At 37.9% G+C, this 14893-nt stretch overlaps 1 protein-coding gene across 6 annotated transcripts in view; it reads left to right on the forward strand.

Annotated features, from left to right (window-relative positions):
* TTC39B (tetratricopeptide repeat domain 39B) overlaps positions 1-14893 on the forward strand; it is a 129735-nt gene that overhangs the window by 58039 nt on the left and 56803 nt on the right. The window contains exon 1 of one of the 6 annotated variants that reach the window (XM_011930388.1): positions 9894-10017. The exons of the other annotated variants lie outside the window; for them this stretch is intronic. The gene's annotated coding sequence lies outside the window, so the exon portion shown is untranslated. Of the gene's footprint in view, positions 1-9893; positions 10018-14893 lie in introns of those variants that run through there. 6 annotated transcript variants of the gene reach the window in all.

Raw genomic sequence — 14893 nt, forward strand, 5'->3', positions numbered from 1 at the left:
ATAACTCCTCTAATAACATCAGCACCACTATACTCCTGTATAACTCCTCTAATAACATCAGCACCACTATACTCCTGTATAACTCCTCTAATAACATCAGCAACTTCATTCCCTTACATTGATACGATGTTTCAGTTTAAAAAGTGATTTTACAAAATGGAGCACGTTCTTTCCTTGTGGTATACCTGGGAGGGAGATAGGGCAGGTGTTGTTATTGCTGCTTTGCTTTTGCAGATGGAGACACTGAGGCCCACGGAGGTGAGGGAGTGGCGCAAAGCCACACTGCCCGCCAGTGGCTGGCATACCTAGGAGAGGAACACAGTGGTCTGCTGTGTGTCCCAGCATGCCTTCTCCTAAATCACGCTCCAGTCATGTGGTGAGAAAGGGTAATTCATAGATTAGGTAAGAAGTTTTCGGTCAGAAATAAGAGAACCCTCCAACAGGAAAAGGATTTTTGTTTGTTTTTAATTTAAAAAACCAGCAAAGAAAACTAGCAAAATGAAACAGGAGCTGTGCCTCTCTCTTGCCAATCCAACATTCCATTGCTGTTTGTTTTAAATAATGTGAAGGAGTGTGATTTGCTTGCCTAAGGAAAGAATTTGAAAAGATACAGGCTCTGGTTCTAAGTTTCCAACTTGGTCAGTAATTTGCTATGACTGTGGGCCAGGAGAACAGCAGCTGTTGGAGTAGTTTCTTTTGCTGAAAGAGATAGTAAGCACTACCTTCCATTTTCTTTGTAAAAATTTTTTTAAATGGAAAAAAAAATGTTTTTAGAGACTCCAGCCTTGGCGACAGCCTGTGCACTGCACAGTGCTGTTCACTGCAGCTTTGAACTCCTGGGCTCAGGCTGTCCTCTCAGCCTCGCAAGTAGCTAGGACTGTAGGTGTATGCCACTACATACGTCTAATTTTTTATTTTTTTGTAGAGATGGGGTATTGCTATGTTGCCCAGGCTGGTCTGGAAGTCCTGGGCTCAAGTGATCCTCCTGTCTCAGCCTCCCAAAACCCTGGGATTACAGGTGTGAAGCACCGTACCCAGCCCGCCTTCGATTTTCTTAGTGAGTAGCGTCTTCGATGTGAAGTTAAAGCCAGGTACTACGAGTGCTCACCTGATTTTTGGTTCTTACGAAAGTGCTTTTTATCTGTAGACAGTTGTTAAATTGGTCTCCTTGCAGGGGCGATGATCAGTGGAGCCTTATATTCTGCCATCTTGTTCTGCCCCTCAATGAGTAGGGTCTGAATCATGCTTTGTATTTTATGTGGAAATGTACTTTTATTTTTTTCAGCTGTTCTTCTTTGCTCTGGAACTTTCATCCCCATTGAGGACAGAAAAGCACATTAAGTGGTCAGTTAAAAATTACATCATCTGTTCAAATTTCCAGCAGTCTCTTTTGGAGTGACTCAGGTTTTCTGAGAGATGTGGGAGGGGTAAATGCCTAGTCAAGTAAAAACTTAAACTATGTATCGGTCTTATATCTTCCTTCTTAAAAGGTTTCCCCTCTCTCTCCTCCTTCTGACATGACATTGGGTGCAGGAAGAGGTGGTGTAGGGATGGCTCCTGTCTGGGGACTGCTACCTGGTAGAGGGCCCCATCCTGTTGTCTCTGCATTGGCCTCTCTCCTTGCTGCCTCTGCCACCAAAGGATTTCTGGACTGTTGGTGTGCCTGTGGCCTAAGGACTTGGCATTCTCCACTGGCATTGGTTGGCCCACAGGTTGCTGAGATTCACTTGCCACTCACATTTAATCCCTGTCTCTGCCCTTTGTTACGGGATCATCATGCCAATAAGCTGTCTTTTAAAAAAACTTTTAATTTTGTGATAATTCCAAACTTACAGAAAAAGGGCAAGAGTAACACAGAGAACTTCTGAATGCCCTTAATTCAGTTTTAACATTTTGTCATATTTGTTTTATTACTCTATGTATACACATTATTATGTATTTTCTGAGTCATTTGAGAGTAGGATTTTGCTCCAGAGAAGGTGGTCTAGAAGGTGAACCAAAATCTTTCTAGTGAATGAAGCTTTCGTATTCCTTTCTTTTCTCTGCTTTCTTCCAATTCTTCTTTCTTTCTTTCTTTCTTTTCTTTCTTTCTTCTTTCTTTCTTTTTTTTGAGATAGGGTCTTCCTCTGTCACCCAGGTTGGAGTGTAGTGATGTGATCACAGCTTACTGCAGCCTCAATCAACCTCCCTGTCTCAGGCGATCCTCCTGCTTCAGCTGCCCGAGTAGCTGGGACTACAGGCATGCACTACCATTCCTGGCTAATTTTTCGTATTTTTTGTAGAGATGGGGTCTCCCTATGTTGCCCAGGCTGGTCTCAAACTCCTGGATTCAAGTGATCTGCCTGCCTTGGCCTCCCAAAGTGCTGGGATTACAGGCATGAGCCACCGTGCCGGGCCTGCATTTCCTGTTGTTGATATTCTTAAAAGAGTATGTCTAGAACATCAGGTAGGCCAGGTGTGACTGGTCTGACTAGATGAGAATGATGTTATCCTTCATTTGCTCCTTTGTTTATTTGTTCAGTCAACCAGCACACTGTTATTGAAGATCGTTACCTGGAAGACACTGTACTAGGTGCTGCGATACAATCCTGCCTTTATGAAGTTTGTACTCTGATTAAGAGATAATTATATTTTTAAGTCTGAGTTAATTAGGCTGGGTGCGGTGGCTCATGCCTGTAATCCCAGCACTTTGGGAGGCCGAGGCAGGTGGATCACCTGAGGTCACGAGTTCGAGACCAGCCTGACCAATATAATGAAACCCTATTTCTACTAAAAATACAAAAATTAGCCAGGCATGGTGGTGGTGTGTGCCTGTAATCCCAGCTACCTGGGAGGCTGAGACAGGAGAATTGCTTGAACCTGTGAGGCAGAGGTCACAGTGTGCTGAGGTCCCACTACTGCGCTCCAGCCTGGGCGACAGAACTAGACTCTGTCTCTGAAAAAAAAAAAAAAAAAGAAAAAAAAGTTAATTAAAAGAAACTTAGGAAAGATGCTATTTTCCTCATTCTAGATGCTATAGTTTTCTTAATACAACTTAAGTTGTATCAGTATTCATATTCTGTTGTGTTCATAAATTCATTTAAAATAATTAGCAACTTTTTACCATGTTGTTAAGTCACATCTCTTTTATCCTGTTTTTATTCAGTTAGATTTTTTGGATTCAGATTCAGGAATTTATAATTTATTCTCACTCAGGTATCTTCTTTGAGAGCAGGCATGCTATTATTTTGTGTATTTTAACATCTGATACCATGCCTGAAATACGGCATTCCTAAATGTTTATGGATAAAAATTAAATTTTAGTTTACTAAATATAAGTTGTCCACTTAGAGCGTTATCTTTTTAAATTATGGTCCATTCACTGCTCTCTTTCCCAGTTTCATTGTTTTACAGAGACTTTTTTTTTTCCCTTGCATTCTCTATTTTAATCCCAGTTTCTGATACAAATGTCAAACACATGATAAAGGGAATACCTTTTGAGAGAAGCTGTTCAAACAGTTATGAATCCATCTGTTTGAATGAACTTGTCATTCTCCATTTTCCATATAAAGCTGAGGGACACTTGGCAAATATCACATTCACATGGCGCTCATGTGCTGCGTTTTTCTCACCTGCCAAAGATGGGAAACAAGGCTGGTATTAGAGAACTCATGAGAGCGCCATTTCTTAGCTTCCTGTGAGGGCTGATTCCTTCAATAAGGCATGAATCATAGTTCATTTTAGCAATGGTAGATGCATTAAGGACCAAATTGAGATGGTAAATGTGCATAAAGTAATAAGTTTGAAAGCAATTCAGGAATATAATAGTAGACCTATTGAAACATGTTATCAAATGCAGGAAATAGAAAAGATAAAATTAGAAAAACCACATTCAAGAACTGACTTTTTTAAAGTAGTGAAAGCTTGGAAGACTTCTAAAAAGGTCTAAAATAACATGAGAAACACATTGAGTACTGATGTATTCTGAGTTCTTCATGTGGAGAGGGCTAAAAATAATAAATTATACTGTTCTTGCATATTTCTTAGGAGAACTGTTTTGAGTTATGTGTGATATAAAAGGGATGATCAGAGGGTGTTTCCTTAAATTAATATTTGAATATTCCCTTCATGAATATAGACTTAAATTACTCAAAATATATGCTTAACTTTTTTCATGATTGTTAAAATAGTGCATTATCATTTTTGAAAAAAAAAAAAAACATAGAAAACTACAAAGAATCTAAAGATTATCCACATCCTACAGATAATACTAAGGGTTACAGTTTTGATTGAGGAAGGCTGTGTAAGAAGTCTAAGCATGGATTATTTGGGGAGAAGATTATCTAGTTTATCAATTCACCAGTTTCTCATTTAATAGAACAGTTATATCCTTGTTGGTGCTTGCCCTTTGGCCTTTTTCAGCTGTTTAGTTTTTCCTTCTTAAGGAACAGGGCCAGAGTGGAGAGAAAAAGTTGAAAGTATATTCCTTTGATTCTGAAAGCACTGGTGACAGGCCTGGCAAAATGGGATTGGAGTTGGCAGTAAGATGATACTTGGGAAGTATCTTTTTATTTTTGGGCTCTTCTTGCTTTCTCATTGTCAGCAGCAGCACCTCCTCTTTCCTCTGATCATTGGCCATGAGAACAGCTCTTTGAGGAATCATCCTTGTGTAGAATTTGGTCTGGCAAGCAGTTTTTTTTTTTAGTAAGAAAGACAAATGTTTTTTATGTAGCCAATAATATTAAGCAATAGATTTCCAGTGGTGCGTCAGAGTCCTGCATTTCATAATTCTAGTGGATACCACTTTTTATTTTTAAGGTTTTAGATTTGAAGGTACATGCGCATATCTGTTACATGGGTATATTGCATGATGGTAGGGATTGAGCTTCTTGTGTACTTACCACCCAAATATTGAACATTGTATCTAAAGGGTAATTTTTCAGCCTTCATCTCCATCCTCCCTCCCCTCTTTTGGAGTGCCAAGTGTCTGTTATTTCCATCTTTATTTGCATGTGTACCTATTGTTTAGCTTTCAGAAGTGAGAACCGGTGGTATTTGATTTTCTGCTTCTGACTTAGTTTACCTAGGATAATGGCTTCTAGCGCCATTCAAGTTGATTTCAGCTTGATGAAATCAAGCTGCAAAGATGATTTCATTCCTTTTTGTGGCTACATAGTATTCTATTGTGTATATATTCCACATTTTCTTTATCCATTCAACCATTGATGGACACCTAGGTTGGTTCCATGGCTTTGCTATTGTGAATAGTGCTGTGATAAATGTATGAGTGCAGATGTCTTTTTTATATAAAGATTTATTTTCCTTTGGGTAGATACCATGTAGTGGGATTGCTGTCTTGAATGGTAGCGCTATTTTTAGCTTCTTGAGATATCTTCATACTGCTTTCCATAGAGGTTGAAGCAACGTCTGTTCCCACCAGCAGTGTACAAGTGTTCCCTTTTCTCCACAGGTAATACAACATCTGTTGTTTTTTTGATTTTTTAATAATAACCATTCTGACTGGTGTAAGATGATATCTCATTGTGGTTATAATTTGCATTTCTCTGATGATTAGTGATGTTGGGCATTTTTTTTTTTATGTGTTTGTTGGCCTCTTGTATTACTTTATTTGATAAATATCTGTTCAGGCCTTTTGCCCAGTTTTTAATGGGATTGTTTGTTTCTTTCTTGTTGAGTTGTTTGAGTTCCTGATAGATTCTGGATGTTAGTCTTTTGTCGGAGGCATAGTCTGCAAATACTTTCTTATTTTTGAGACAGGGTCTCACTCTGTCACCTGGGCTAAGTGCAGTGGTGTGATCCTGGCTCACTGCAGCCTATGCCTCCCAGACTCAAGTGATCCTTCCACTTAAGCCTCCTTAGTTGCTAGGACTACAGGCATGTGATACCATGCCCAGATACTTTTCGTGTTTTTTGTAGAGACAGGGTTTTGCCGTGTTGCCCAGGCTGGTCTTAAATTTCTGAGCTCAAGTAATCAGCCTATCTCGGCCTCCCAAAGTGCTGGGATTACAGGCATGAGCCACCACGCCCAGCCAATATGGTCATTTTAATGATACTGATTCTTCCAGTCCATGTGCATGGGACGTTTTTCCATTTGTTTGTATGATCTGTGATTTCTTTCATCAGTGTTTTGTCATTCTCCTTGTAGAGATCTTTTACCTACTTGGTTAAATGTATTCCTAGGATTTTTGTTGTGGCTAACATAAATGGCATTCAGTTCTTGATTTGGTTCTCAGCTTGAATATAATTGGTATATAGAAATGCTACTGATTTTTATGCATTGACTTTGTATCTTGACTTTACTGAAGTTGTTTATCAAGTCCAGGAGTCTTTTGGAGGAGTCTTCAGGGTTTTCTGTCCTTTGGGAGGAGTCTTTGGGGCTTTCTAGGTGTATTATTATGTCATCAATAAAAAAAGATAATTTGACTTCCTTTTTTCCAATTTAGATGCCTTTTATATCTTTCTCTTGCCTGATTCCTTTGGCTCGGACTTCCAGTATTATGTTGAATAAGAGTGGTGAAAATGGGTGTCCTCATTTTTTTCCATCCTTAGGGGAAATGCTTTCAACTTTTCCCAATTCAATATGATGTTGGCTGTGGGTTTGTCACATATGGCTCTTATTATTTTGAGGTATGTTCCTTTGATGCCTGGTTTGTTGAAGGTTTTTTTTTTATCAGGAAGGCATGTTGGATTTTATGGTTTTTGTTTTTAGTTTATTGATTTGCATATGTTGAACCATCCTTGCATACCCGGAATAAAGCTCACTTGATTGTGATGAATTATATTTTTGATGTGTGTTGGATTCAGTTTGCTAGTATTTTGTGGAGGATTTTTGCATCTGTATTCATCAGGGATATTGGTTGGTAGTTTTCTGTTTTTGTTGTGTCATCTGATTTTAGTATCAGGGTGATACTGGATTTATAGAAGGTGTTATGGAATGACTGCACCTCCTCAAATTTTTTGTAATAGTTTCAGTAAGATTGGTAGTAGCTTGTCTTTATATGTCTGGTAAAATTTGGCTGTGAATGCATCTGGTCCTGAGCTGCTTTTTTTTTTTTTTCCCCAGTAGATTTTTTATTACTAGTTTAATTTCATTACTTATTATTGGTCTGCTTGGGATTTCTTTTTCTTTCTGTTTCAATCTTGGGAGTTTGTATGTTTTCAGGAATTTATCCATTTCCTCTAGGTTTTCTAGTTTGTATGCGTGAAGGAGTTCATAAGGAGTCTCTTATGATTATTTGTATTTCTGTGGTATTGGTTGTAATATCGCCTTTATCATTTCTGATTATGCTTATTTGAATCTTCTCTTTCATTTTCTTGGTTAGTCTAGCTAATGGTCTGCCAATTGGTTTATCTTTTTGAAGAACCGACTTTTCAGTTTGTTGATTCTTTTCTTTTTTGAGATGGAGTCTTGCTTTGTTGCCCAGGCTAGAATACAGTGGCATGATCTTGGCTTACTGCAACCTCTGCCTCCTGGGTTCAAGTAATTCTCCTGCCTCAGTCTCCCAAGTACCTGGGACTACAGGCATGCACCACCATGCCCCGCTAATTTTTGTATTTTTAGTGGAGATGGTGTTTCATCATGTTGGCCAGGCTGGCCTCAAACTCCTAACAACAGGTGATCCACCCGCTTGGGCCTCCCAAAGTGCTGGGATTACAGGCAGGAGCCACTGTGCCTGGCCAGTTTGTTGATTTCTTGCCATTTTTTTTTTGGTCTTAATCTCATTTAGTTTTGCTCTGATCTTTGTTAGTTCTTTTCTTCTGCTAGCTTTGGGTTGGTTTGTTCTTGCTTTTCTAGTTCCTTGAGTTGTGATGTTAGGTTGTTAATTTGAGGTCTTTCTGTCTTTTTGATGTAGGCATTTAATGCTATAAACTTTCCTCTTAGCACTGCTTTTGCTGTGTACCAGAGGTTTTAGTATGTTATGTCTTTGTTTTCATTCATTTAAAAGAATTTTTTTATTTCTGCCTTAATTTCATTGTTTACCCAAGAGTTGCTCAGGGGCAAGTTGTTTAGGTTCCATGTACTAGTATAGTTTTGAGAGTTCTTCTTGGAATTGATTTCTAATTTCATCCCACTCTGATATGAGAAGATACTCAATATGATTTTTATTTATTTGATTTTATTGAGACCTGCTTTATGGCTGAGTATATGGTTGATTCTGGAGAATGTTCCACGCACAAATGAAAAGAGTGTTTATTCTGTGGTTGTTTGGTAGAATGTTCTATAAATGTTTCTTAGGCCCATTTGGTCTGTAACCCAGTTTAAGTCCTAAGTTTCTTTGTTGATTTTCTGCCTCAATGATCTGTCTAGTGATGTCAGTGGAGGTGTCAAAGTCCCTTACTGTAATTGTATTGATATCAGTCTATTCTCTTAGGTCTAGTAGGATTTGTTTGATAAATCTGGGCACCCCAGTATTGGTTCCATGTATATTTAGAATAGTTAATTCTTCTCGTTATATTGAATCCTTTATCATTATATATGAAATGTCCTTCTTTGTCTTTTTTTACTGTTAGTTGGTTTGAAGTCTATTTTACTTGATATGAGAATAGTGACTCCTGCTCACTTTTGTTTTCCATTCTCATTTTATGTCTTTTTTCTCCCTTTTACTTTGAGTCTAAGGGTATCTTTAGCCAGTAGGTGGGTCACTTGTAGGCAGCAGATGGTTGGGTCTTGTATTTTTTTTTTTAAAAACTAGTTTGCTACTCCGTATCTTTTAAGTGGGGCATTTAGGTCATTTACATTTAGGTTACTATTGATATGTGAGGTTTTATTCCTGTCATAGTGTTGTTAGCTAGTTGTTTTGGAGTTTCAATTGTGTAATTGTTTTATAAGATCTGTGAGCTTTGCACTTATGTGTTCTTTTATGATGGTGAGTATTGTCCTTTCATTTCCATGTTTAGAATTCTCTTCAGCATTTCTTGTAGGATAGGTCTTGTGGTGACAGATGCCCTTAGTATTTGCTTGTCTAGAAAATATTTTCTTTCTTCTTCATTGATGAAGCTTTGTTTGGCAGGATGTGAAATTCTTGGCTGGCATTTTTTTTTTCTTTAAGGATGCTAAAAATAGACCCCAGTCTCTTCTGGTTTGTAGGGTTTCTGCTGAGAAGTTTGCTCTTAGTCAGATGGGTTTTCCTTTGTAGGTCATTTGACCCTTCTCTCTAGTTGCCTTTAACATTTTTTCTTTAGTGTTGACCTTGGATAGTCTGATGACTATATGCCTTGGTGAAGTTCATCTTGCATAGTATCTTGCAGGTGTTCTCTGAATGTCTTGTATCTGGATGTTCACCTCTCTAGAAAGATTAGGGAGTTTCCTGAATTATTTCCTCAAATATATTTTTCAGGTTGCTTACTTTTTCTTCTTCCTTCTCAGGAATGCCTATGAGCCATAGGTTTGGTTGCTTTACACAATCCTCTATGTCTGAAATGCTTTGTTCGTTTTCAAAAATTCTTTTTTCTTTATTTTTGTTTGGGTTAATTTGAAAGGTTGGTCTTCAAACTATTTTTTAAAAAATTATTAGTTGGTGATATGAATTGGAGGTCTTTAAGCTCTGAAATTCTTTCTTCTGCCTATCCAGTCTATTGTTAAAACTTTCAACTGTATTTTGAAATTTCTTAAGTGAATTTTTCATTTCCAGAAGTTCTGGGGTTTTTTGTTTTGTTTTTGTTTTTTAAAGGATATTAGTCTCTTCCTTCATTTCTTGGATTACTTTCATGGTTTCATTGTGTTGATTTTTCAACCTTCTGTTGGATCTCTTTGAGCTTACTTGCAGCCCATACTCTGAATTATTTATCTGCCATTTCTGAGTTTTTACTTGGTTAGGGTCTGTTGCTAGAGAGCTAGCGTGACCCTTTGGTGATGTCACAACATTTAGATTTTTCATGGTGCCAGAATTTTTATGTTGATTTCTTCTCATCTAGAAAGGCTACTAGTTTTTGTTTTTGAATTTATTTTCATTTAGATAGACTTTCCTCCCATACCCCCCGCCCCGTTTCCACCTCTTCTAAGTGTGTAACTATAGAGTAAGTATGTTGGATAGGGTCTTTTGGGTTCTCTTCTATAGCCCTGCGCAATTCTGCCGGCAGGTTTTATTATTGGACTGTGCAGTTTGACTTGGAAGCCAGTAGGTGGCACTTATGGGTAAGAGCCAGTTGCCGCACAAGCAGATGGGTATGTACTTGTCTTTTATTTACTGTGACGTGCCCTCTGTTTCAGGTGATGAGTTGGACAGAGGAGTGCCTGGTGCCTTGAGGTTCCTGTTCAGGTTTGGGAGGGGGGACATAGCTGGGCAGAACTAGATTCCCTAGCTTGCCCATGAGTATCCCAGTGATGAGTTCAAGCACCAACCCTGGTAGGGGTGACTAGGGGGAGCTCCTGGTAAGATGTGCCAAGGTCTCTGCAGGAGTTGAGAGGGCTGCACTGGCTTGGTGGATACCATTTCGACTCTAGATTACAAACATGGTGGCTTCCAGAGCATATCAGTTGGCCTATCTACACTCATTCCTTTTCTCCCCTAAGGGGAGATTTTAATGTTGATGGAAAAGCTTGAAGGACATATTTTTATTCATTTTTGAAATTTTATTTTATTTTTAAATGTGGGCTAGCTTTTATCTCATTGTGCAGGAACATAGCATGTTGTGTTGGATTTATTGGGGAAGTTTAATTTGAATTAGCTCTGCTATCTATGATTTGATTGAGAGAAAAAGTATAAACAAAGATAGCTGTAAGCTTTACACTCGCAAATAGTTCTACCTAGTGATTAAAATTAGAGCAGTATTCAAGGGAAAATAAAAAGATAAGCAACTCAATTAAAAATGGGAAAATAATCGAACAGACATTACTCCAAAGAAGATATACAATTGGCCATTAAGTGCCTAAAAAGATTCTTAACATTATTAGTCGATAAGCAAATGCACACCAAAAACTACAATGAGATACCACCGTATCTCATGGACAAAAACAAATACTGGCCAAACTGTTGAGAAATTGGGGCTCTAGTACATTATTGGTGGGAATATAAAATCACATAGCCGGCCAGGCATGGTGGCTCATGCTGGTAATCCAAACACTCTGGGAAGCTGGGGTGGGAGGATTGCTTGAGCCTAGGAGTTCAAGGCCAGCCTGGGCAAGATGGCAAGGCACCATTTCTACAAAAAAATAAAAAAATAAAAAAAAAAAGATCAGAAAAATCACACAACCACTTTGGAAAACAGTCTAGTAGTTCTTCAAAATGTCAAACATAGAGTTACCACATAATGTAGCAATTCCACATACCATATATTTAGCATTCCATAGCAATGCTAGATATATAATTAAGAGAAATGAAAATACATGTCTACACGATAACTTTTTTTTTTTTTTTCCTAAGATGGAGTCTCACTCTGTCACCCAGGCTGGAGTGCAGTGGCACGATTTCACCTCACTGCAACCTCCGTCTCCCGGGTTCAAGCAATTCTTCTGCTTCAACCTCCTGAGTAGCTGGGGATTACAGGTGCACACCACCATGCCTGGCTAATTTTTGTATTTTTAGTAGAGATGGAGTTTTGCCATGTTGGCCAGGCAGGTCTTGATCTCCTGACCTCAAGTGATCTCCCCACCTCGGCCTCCCAAAGTCCTGCTGGGATTACAGGAGTGAGCCACCGTGCCTGGCCAAGAACTTATACATGAATGTTCATAACAGCATTATTCGTAATGGCTGCAAAAATGCAAATAATTAATATATTATCAACAAATGATTAACAAAATGTGATATATCTATGCAATGGGATAATATTAGGCAATAAAAAGGAGTGAAGTACTGTTACATGCTACCACAGGAATGAATCTTGAAAACATGCTAACTGAAAAAGCCAAGCATAAAGACCACACGTTTTATGATTCCATTGATATGAAATGTCCAGAATAGGCAAATCTGTAGACAGAGAAAGTAGATTAGTGGTTGTTTAGGACTAGAGGAGGTGGAGTGGCGAATGAGGAGTGACTGCTGATAGATGGATACATTTGGGTGACAAAATGTTATAAAATTAGATTGTGGTGATAGTCTGTGAATATACTAAAAAACAGTGATTATAAACATTAATTGGGTGAATTCTATGGTCTGTGAATTATGTCTCAATAAAGCTGTTTAAAAACTTAGAGCCGTTAAAACAAGACAGAATAAGGGCATATATTCCAATGTACTAATAGGTGTAATTGAAGTTCAGTGTGTTACTTTTCGTAGCCTCCAGTATTAAGATTTAGCATGGCTCTTTTGCAAGGGTACATGCATATCAGTACAGTGTTCAGATATTAAAAGCCTTTATGAAGGAAATAAGAGAAGACCTGAATAAATGTATAAAGATGTGAAGATGCAATATTATAAAGACAACAATTCTCTGTAGATTTCCTAATAATGTAATAAATTCCCAGTCAAAACTCCAGCAGGACTTGCTTGTAATGTTATAATGACTAACTCTGAAATTCATAAACAAGAATGTAGGTGTAATAATAGCAATCTGACAAAAAGAATATTTAATAAAGTAGAGAACTCGCTCCAATTGGCTTACAGGTCTCAGAAAGCCATGATAATAAAAATGGTGTGACTAGTGCAGAGAGAGGCAAATATGTGATGGAACAAAAGAATGCCCAAAAACAGACCTGCGCACATATGGAAAACTGCTGTGTGTAAGAGACAGAATAATCCAGTATGTCAGAGTATCATAATTATGGAATCAACACATGTCAATGAGGAAATCAGGCAAGGTGGTAAAACTGGTAACAGCATTTGGAGAACTGAGGAAAGAATAAGTGTTGAAATAAGGTTTGTTATGCACTAAACTGGTTAACCTCCAGCAAAGTAATAAAACCATAATCTTACCACACAGAAATTATTTGCATATCTACCAGATTAAGAAATCTACAAGTTAACATAATTTTACAGAGTGTAGGTTTTAATAGTAAATAGAAAGCCAAACAAGATGTATACCTCCTAGGGAATTAAATGTTCCTTGGGTGGGCCTGTTGGACAGTGCTCCAAGATGACCTTGAGAGGACATGCAGTCTTCCTTTTGCCTAGTTTCCAAGCTGTTATAACAAGTAGATGAGTTATTTCTTGCTTATCCATGCAGGAAAGAATTAAATGTAGTTCAGACTGTACACAAAATGGATTCTAGATTATACTTGTGTGTTTGCAGTATTATTTTCTCTACTTTATGTATTTGAAGCATTTCTTATTAACAGAATGAGAAAATGCATTCTTAAAACACTAGACAGTACTTTCAATAAATGAGTTAGGTCTGTATCTAAAAACATCCTGTTTAATAAAAAATTAGTTTGTGGCATGATATGCTTATTGTGATATTAACATAATCTAGAAATACTATAGAACTTCTGTGACTTCATGTGCATGTGTATACAAACATAAAGGACTAGAAGAATCTAAACCTTTATGCCTTAGAAAAGAGGAATAAAATGTAACATTATTTTATTAATAATTATTATATTCTGGTAAATTCAAGTCTGTTGTGTCAGGTAAAGATACAATAATTTTAGCTTTTGTTAACAGATTAATTTAGGCACAGTAATATTTTAGCTAGTTGGTTTGAGCACTGAGTGATTCCTGAATTGAATATCATTAGAACACAAGCAGTTCAGTGTTCTTCCTAAGGAGTGGGAGGGGGAAACTTATGAAGTATTTAAAGAAGCAAGACAAATAAAATATTTGACTGGAACAAGTGGGAAGTTCCTAGTTAGAGGTGAGTTGGCGGTTTCTGATTGGCTAAGCTTAAGTTTCGTTTTGAGTGTTTACATTGAGTTGAGTTTCCATTTGCTTGTATAGGAACCATCTTTGCTGAATGGCCTCCCAATTCATTATTACTATTTTTATTTTTTGAGATAGAGTTTCACTCTTGTCACCCAGGCTGGAGTGCAGTGGCGCAGTCTTGGCTCACTGCAACCTCTGCCTCTCAGGTTCAAGTGATTCTCCTGTCTCAGCCTCCCGAGTAGCTGGGATTACAGGCACCCGCCACCATGCCTGGCTAATTTTTGTATTTTTATTAGAGATAGGGTTTCACCATGTTGGCCAGGCTGTTCTCAAACTCCTGACCTCAAGTAATCTGCCTGCCTCAACCTCCCAAAGTGCTGGGATTATAGGCGTGGGCCACCGTTCCCAGTCTCAATTATTTTAGCACTTTGAAACATATAATATTTACCTGGCACAACAAGTTTATGTTTATATCTAGTGTGTAATGGCATGTCAAATCATTGGGATAAAAGATGTGGTTTATTTAAAAACAATCTTGGGAAACGTGGCAAAAGATTAGGGAAAAAAATTACACAGCACTATCTTGTACCATCTATTTAAATTATAAACGAATAAACAAATTGCATATTGAAAAGTAAAACACAGGTAAAAGTATGTTATATAATCTTTGTAGAGGGAAGGTTTTTCTAAGTATGCCCTCAAAATCAGAGATGTTAAAGAAAAGAGTGATAGTTATGACTAAGCAAAAATTTCAATATTGGGGAGACTTTTATTAAAGCTAAAGGCAAATGTGAAAAGGGGATATTTTTACAGTGCATTTCAAAGACTGTGTTTCTAGCCCTTGAAAATGAATCTGTAAGTGAACAAATGGGCAAGCACTCTTGCCATATGGGTAGATAGCCTTTTCAGTCAGTCACTTCCTCTTTCCCTGCTTGTAAACGGAGCTGATGGTCACTGCCCAGAGTCTTATTTATGGAAGGGGTACCTGTATTCTCATAATAAGAAGTTTTTCTGATGGAAATAACTTGTTTTCTAGTGACATTTCCCCTTACCTGTGGAGTTTTCTTCCCTCCCACCACCCACACCTAACCAGCCTTGTAAGAACAACTTCAGTCTTCCCCTACATGATGTGTAAAATTTAGGGAACTTGATATGTC

This window comes from Colobus angolensis, unplaced genomic scaffold (genome assembly GCF_000951035.1).
Source record: "Colobus angolensis palliatus isolate OR3802 unplaced genomic scaffold, Cang.pa_1.0 Scaffold86, whole genome shotgun sequence".
In the NCBI taxonomy this organism is placed as follows: domain Eukaryota; kingdom Metazoa; phylum Chordata; class Mammalia; order Primates; family Cercopithecidae; genus Colobus; species Colobus angolensis.